Genomic DNA, 6,340 nt, shown 5'->3' on the forward strand with positions numbered 1-6,340 from the left:
CCCAGGTATCTTATCGTTCTTGGTGCTACAGTAAATGGAATCAATTCTCTAATTTCCATTTCTACATTTTCATTGTTAGTGTATAAGATAGCAACTGATTTCTGTGCATTGATTTTATATCCTGCCACATTACTGAATTGCTGTATGAGTTCTAGTAGTTTGGGGGTGGAGTCTTTTGTGTTTTCTATATAAAGTATCATGTCATTTGTAAAGAGAGAGAGAGAGTTTGACTTCTTCTTTACCAATTTGACTATGTCTTATTTCTTTTTGTTGTCTGATGGCAGTTATTAGGAATTCTAGTACTATGTTAAACAACGTGGTGAGAGTGGGCATCCTAGTCGTGTTTCTGACCTCAAAGGGAAGGCTGTCAGCTTTTCTCCATTGAGAATGATATTTGCTGTGGGGTTTTCACGGATAGATTTTATAAAGTTGAGGAATGTTCCCTTTATTCCTATACTTTGAGGAGTTTTAATCAGGAACGGATGCTGGATTTTGTCAAATGCTTTTTCTGCATCAGTTGTGAGGACCATGTTGTTCTTCTCCCATCTCTTATTGATTTGTTCTATCATATCAATAGATATGCAAATGTTGAGCCACCCTTGCATCTCATGGATATATCCCACCTGGTCATGGTAGATAATATTTTTAATGTACTGTTGGATCCTATTAGCTAGGACCTTGTTAAGAATCTTGGCATCCATATTCATCAGGGATATTGGTCTGAAATTCTCCCTTTTGGTGGGCTCTTTGCTTGGTTTGGGGGTCAGGGTAACACTGGCTTCATAAAAAGAGACTGGAAGTTTCCCTTTTTTGAAACAGCTCTAGAAGAATTGGTATTTCTTCATTGAATGTTTGGTAGAATTTCCCAGGGAATCCATCAGGTCCTGGGCTCTTGTTTTTTGGGAAGTATTTGATCACTGTTCAATCTCGTTACTAGATATTAGTCTATTCAGGTTGTCGATTTCTTCCTGTTTCAGTCTTGGAAGTTTATAGGTTTCCAGGAATGCATCTATTTCTTCTGGGTTGCTTAACTTATTGGCATATAACTGTTGATAATAATTCTGAAGATTGTTTCTATTTCCTTGGTGTTAGTGGTTATCTTTCTCCTTTCATTCATAATTTTATTAATTGAGTCCTCTCTCTTTTCTTTTGGATTAGTTTGGCCAGTGGTTTATCAATCTTATTGATTCTTTCAAAGGAACAGCTCCTAGTTTTGTTGATGTGTTCTACTGTATCTCTAGTTTCTATCTCATTGATCTCTGCTCTAATCTGGATTATTTACTTCTTGTTCATGGGGTTGGCTTAATTTGTTGTTGATTTTCCAGTTCTCTAAGGTGTAAAGAGAGCTGGAGTATTTGGGACTTTTAAATTTTTTTGAGTGAGGCTTAGATGGCTATGTGTTTCTTCCTTAGGACTGCCTTTCCCATATCTCATAGGTTTTGGACTGATGTGTCTCCATTCTCATTGGTTTCCATAAATTGTTTAAGTTCTTCTTTGATTTCCTAGTTAATCCAAACATTCTTGAGCATGTTGGTCTTTAGCTTCCAAGTGTTTGAATTCTTTCTGAAATTTTTCGTGTTTGAGTTCCAGTTTCAAAGCACTGTGGTCTGAGAATGTGCAGGGAATAACCTCAGTCTTTTGGTATCAGCTGAGCCCTGATTTGTGACCTAGTACATGGTCTATTCTGGAGAAAGTACCATGTGCACTTGAGAAGAATGAGTATTCTGTTGTTTAGGTGGGACATTCTTTATATATCTATGAGGTCCATCTTGTCCAATGTAATATTCAATGCTCTTGTTTCTTTACTGATTTTCTGCTTCAATGGTCTACTGAGAGTGCTGTGTTAAATCCCCTACAATTATTGTATTCATATCAATATGACTTTTTATTTTGGTTAACAGTTGTCTTATGTGGTTGGCCACTCACATACTGGTGGCATAAATATTTACAATTATTAGATCTTCTTGGTGGATAGACTCTTTAGGAATGATGTAGTGTCTTTCTGTATCTCTGACTACAGTCTTTAGCTTAAAGTCTAATTTATCTGATATGAGAATTGCTACCGCAACTTTCTTTTGAGGCCCGTTGTCATGAAAGATGACTCTCCATCCCTTCACTTTCAGTCTGGATGTATCTTTAGGTTCCTAATTTGTCTCTTGAAGACCGCATATGGATGGGTCCTGTTGTTTCATCCAGTCTTCAACCCTGTGCAGTTTTATGGGAGCACTTAGGCCATTTACGTTGAGAGTGATTATTAAAAGATAAGTTTTTATTGACATCATGTTGCCTGTGAAGTCCTTGTTTCTATAGATTGTGTCTGTAAATTTCTGTTCTATGTCTCACTTGCATTCTTTCTTATTTTATAGAACCCCCCCTTAATATTTCCTGCAGTGTTGCCTTGGTGGCCACATACTCTTTTAAACCTTGCCAGTCTTGAAAGTTCTTTATCTGTCCATCCATTTTGAATGTCAACCTTGCTGGATCAAGTATTCTTGGCTGCATGTTCCTCTCATTTAGTGCCCTGAATATGTCTTGCCAGCCCTTTCTGGCTAGCCAGGTTTCTATGGACAATTCTAACATTATTCTGATGGACCTTCCTCTGTACCTGAGGAATCTCTTCCCCCTAGCTGCCCTTAAAACTTTTGTCTAAATTTATGATTTGTGAATTTTGCAATTAAGTGACTAGAGGTCTTTCTAGACTTGTTGATCTTGGGAGGTGTCCTTTCTGCCTCTAAGACATGAACACTTTTTCCATCCCCCAGATTAGGGAAAATTTCATCCAGAATTTATTCAACTATATCTTCTAGTCTTCTTTCTCCACCCACTTATGGATCCCAATAATTCTGATGTTGGAACATTTCATCATGTCATCTATTTCCCTAATTCTGTTTTCATGGTTTCTAAAATGTGTGTTCCAGGCATCCTTCTGATCCTTCTTCTCTCTCAGTTTGTCCTTTAGATTTTTTAAAAAATTTATTTGACATAGAGAGACACAGTGAGAGAAGGAACACAAGCAGGGGGAGTAGGAGAGGGAGAAGTAGGTTTCCTGCCAAGCAGGGAGTCTGCTTGATCCCAGGACCCTGGGATCATGATCTGAGCTGAAGGCAGACACTTAACGACTGAGTCACCCAGTCACCCCCAGTTTGTCTTCTAGATCACTAATTCTATCTTCTGCCTTGGTTACCCTAGCTGTTAGAGTATTTAGATTAGATTGGATCTCATTGATAGCATTTTTAACTTCTGCCAGATTAGCTCTCACTTCCACCCTTAGAGATTCTATGTTGTCAATAATGGTTTTCTCCAACCTAGCCATGCCTGGATAATTGTTACCCTGAATTCCCTTTCTGACATACTGTTTATGTCCATATACAATAGTTCTGTGAGATAGAGCACAGTCTCTGAATTTTTCCTCTGTTGGATGTTCCTCCTCCTAGTCATTTTGGTGAGAGGTAATTGAGAGAATGTATAGCTGAATATATCAACCATGATCCAGGCAAGGTTCATCTTCTTTTGCACTCTTTTTTCAAGTTGTGCTCTGGCAATTTCAAAAGGTAAACCAAGAATTAATAAGCAAACAGTGGGTCCAACCAATTTTCCACTGAAGCTTAGAGTCCAGATGTAAATATTCAAAGCCCCATGTTTGGAGACCAAGTGATGAAGTTTTAGAATATAAGTGAGGGGGCGCCTGGGTGGTTCAGTGGGTCAAGGCCTCTGCCTTTGGCTCAGATCATGGTGCCGGGGTCCTGGGATTGAACCCTGCATCGGTCTCTCTTCTTGGCAGAGAGCCTGCTTCCCTTTCTCTCTCTCTGCCTGCCTCTTTGCCTACTTGCCTAATTGTGATCTTTGTCTGTCAAACATAAAAATAAATAAATAAATAAATAAATAAATAAATAAATAAATAAATAAATATAAAGAGAGAAAGAATATAAGTGAGGGTCAGTGGGGTTGAGTCTGGAGCTGATGACCAAGAAAGAATTCTTGAGACATCTTTGGTGCAAAATGGTTTATTCAAGCATGGGGACAGGACCCTGATTTTCTTATTTCAAACATTCAAATGATTTTTAGATTTTCACCAGACTTGCATTAAAAAATATCTTGTTAACACTGTGAGAGAAGACTAAATGAAACTTAAGAGGAAATTTAAGAATTTTGCATAGGAGAATGCCTGGAACACACATTTTAGAAACCATGAAAACAGAATTAGGGAAATAGATGACATGATGAAATGTTCCAACGTCAGAATTATTGGGATCCATAAGTGGGTGGAGAAAGAAGACTAGAACTGGCTTTTGCTCTAAAGATGAAGTGCCAGAGGGTTGAGGAAGGGATTCTAGCCTATTGTGTTCTGGAGAATGTAGCCAACCTCAAATCTTGACTTCTGGGTGGAATGGTGTAATTATTTTTATGTCCACAAGATGTCAGCTGTGCTATGCTTTGCCAGAAGCTCAATTGCAGTGTTCAGAAAGAGGCTTGCATGCCTAAAGGGAGTGCAAGGATTGAGACAGTCTCTGGGAAATTTGCTTCTGCTTCAAAGAATACTGAGAACAGGTCCCAACTGTACAGGCAAGCCCCCTTCCCACTTGAAGTCTTAAACCGAGAGGGCATATCAGTACTCAGAATTAGAGGAAATAGTCTGTTAGTCGCAAGGAGCTGAAGTTCAAAAGTAGAGGGGATACTAAAAAATGCAAGCGATTCAGTAATCATTAGGGTTGATCCCAACGAAAACTGAATTTGGTGAGAGTGAGGACAACCCCAAATCCTAACTCCAGTTGAGACTAAGTTAATGAAGCATAGGCTCATATCATAGGTGATTTTTCCATGGTTTACGTTTCATGTTTGTAGCAAACATTTTGTTAGTTTCCTAATCTGTAAAATGGGGCTACCACTTTATTTTTAAAAAATTTTTTAAAAAACATTTTATTTTTTTATTAGAGAGAGCACAAGCAGGGGCAGCTGTAGAAGGGGGGGGGAATTGGACTCCTTGCTGAGAAGGGAGCCTGATGCAAGGTTTGATTCCAAGACCCTGGGATCATGACTTGAATTGAAAACAGATGCTTAACCAACTGAGCCATCCAGGGACTCCTGTGGCTACTGCTTTAAAGGTCTTATCTTTTAAGCCAGCTTGTAAGAGTGTTGTGAGAGGATCACTTCAGAGAATGTTGATAAAAGCTATTATTAGCACAGAACTTGGTACATAGTGGTTAATACGTTTTAGCTGTTTTGTCTTTTATTTACAATTTAATTAGTTTTTGCCCTTAAAAAATTGAGGTATAGTTAACATGCAATGTTACATTAGTTTCAGGGGCACAACCTAGTGATTTGACAACTCTACACATTATGCTGTGTTCCCATCTTGTCACCATACAACGCTATTACAATACCAGTGACTATATTTCCTCTGCTGTACCTTTCATCCCTGTGACTTATTCATTTCATACCTGGAAGTGCACATCTACAATTCTCCTTCACCCATTTTGCCCACCCCTCCACACCTTGTCCTCTAGCAACCACCAGTTTTTCTCTGTGTGTATGGGTCTGTTTCTGCTGTTTTTTTTTTTTTTTTTTGATTCCACATATAAGTGAAATCATATGGTATTTGTCTTTGACTTATTTACTTAGTGTAATGCCCTATAGGTGCATCTATGTTGTTGCAAATGACAAGATCTCATTCTTTTTTATGACTGAATAACATTATGTTTATGTATATATGATATATCATTTCTTTACTAATCTATTGATGGACATTTGGTTTGCTTCCATATCTTGACTATTGTAAATAATGCTGCAATAAACATAGGAGTATATGTATCCTTTTGAATTAGTGTTTTTGTTTTCCTTGGTGGAATGACTAGGTCATATGGTATTTCCAATTTAAAAAAAATTATTTTATTTTATTTTCAGTGTTCCAAAATTCATTGTTTATGCACCACACCCAGTGCTCCATGCAATACGTGCCCTCCATAATACCCGACACCAGGCTCACCCCACCTCCCATGTACCCCCTCCAAAACCCTCAGTTTATTTCTCAGAGTCCAAAGTTTCTCATGGTTTGTCTCCCCCTCCAATTTCCCCCAACTCGTTTCTCCTTTCCATCTCCCAGTGTCCTCCATGTTATTCCTTATGCTCCACAAGTAAGTGAAACCATATGATAATTGACTCTCTCTGCTTGACTTACTTCATTCAGCATAATCTGTTCCAGTCCCATCCATGTTGATACAAAAGTTGGGTATTCATCCTTTCTGATGGAGGCATAATACTCAATTGTATATATGGACCATATCTTCTTTATCATTTGTCCGTTGAAGGGCATCTTGGTTCTTTCCACAGTTTGGTGACTGTG

The sequence above is a fragment of the Mustela nigripes genome, chromosome 3, assembly GCF_022355385.1.
Source record: "Mustela nigripes isolate SB6536 chromosome 3, MUSNIG.SB6536, whole genome shotgun sequence".
Classification (NCBI taxonomy): Eukaryota; Metazoa; Chordata; class Mammalia; order Carnivora; family Mustelidae; genus Mustela; species Mustela nigripes.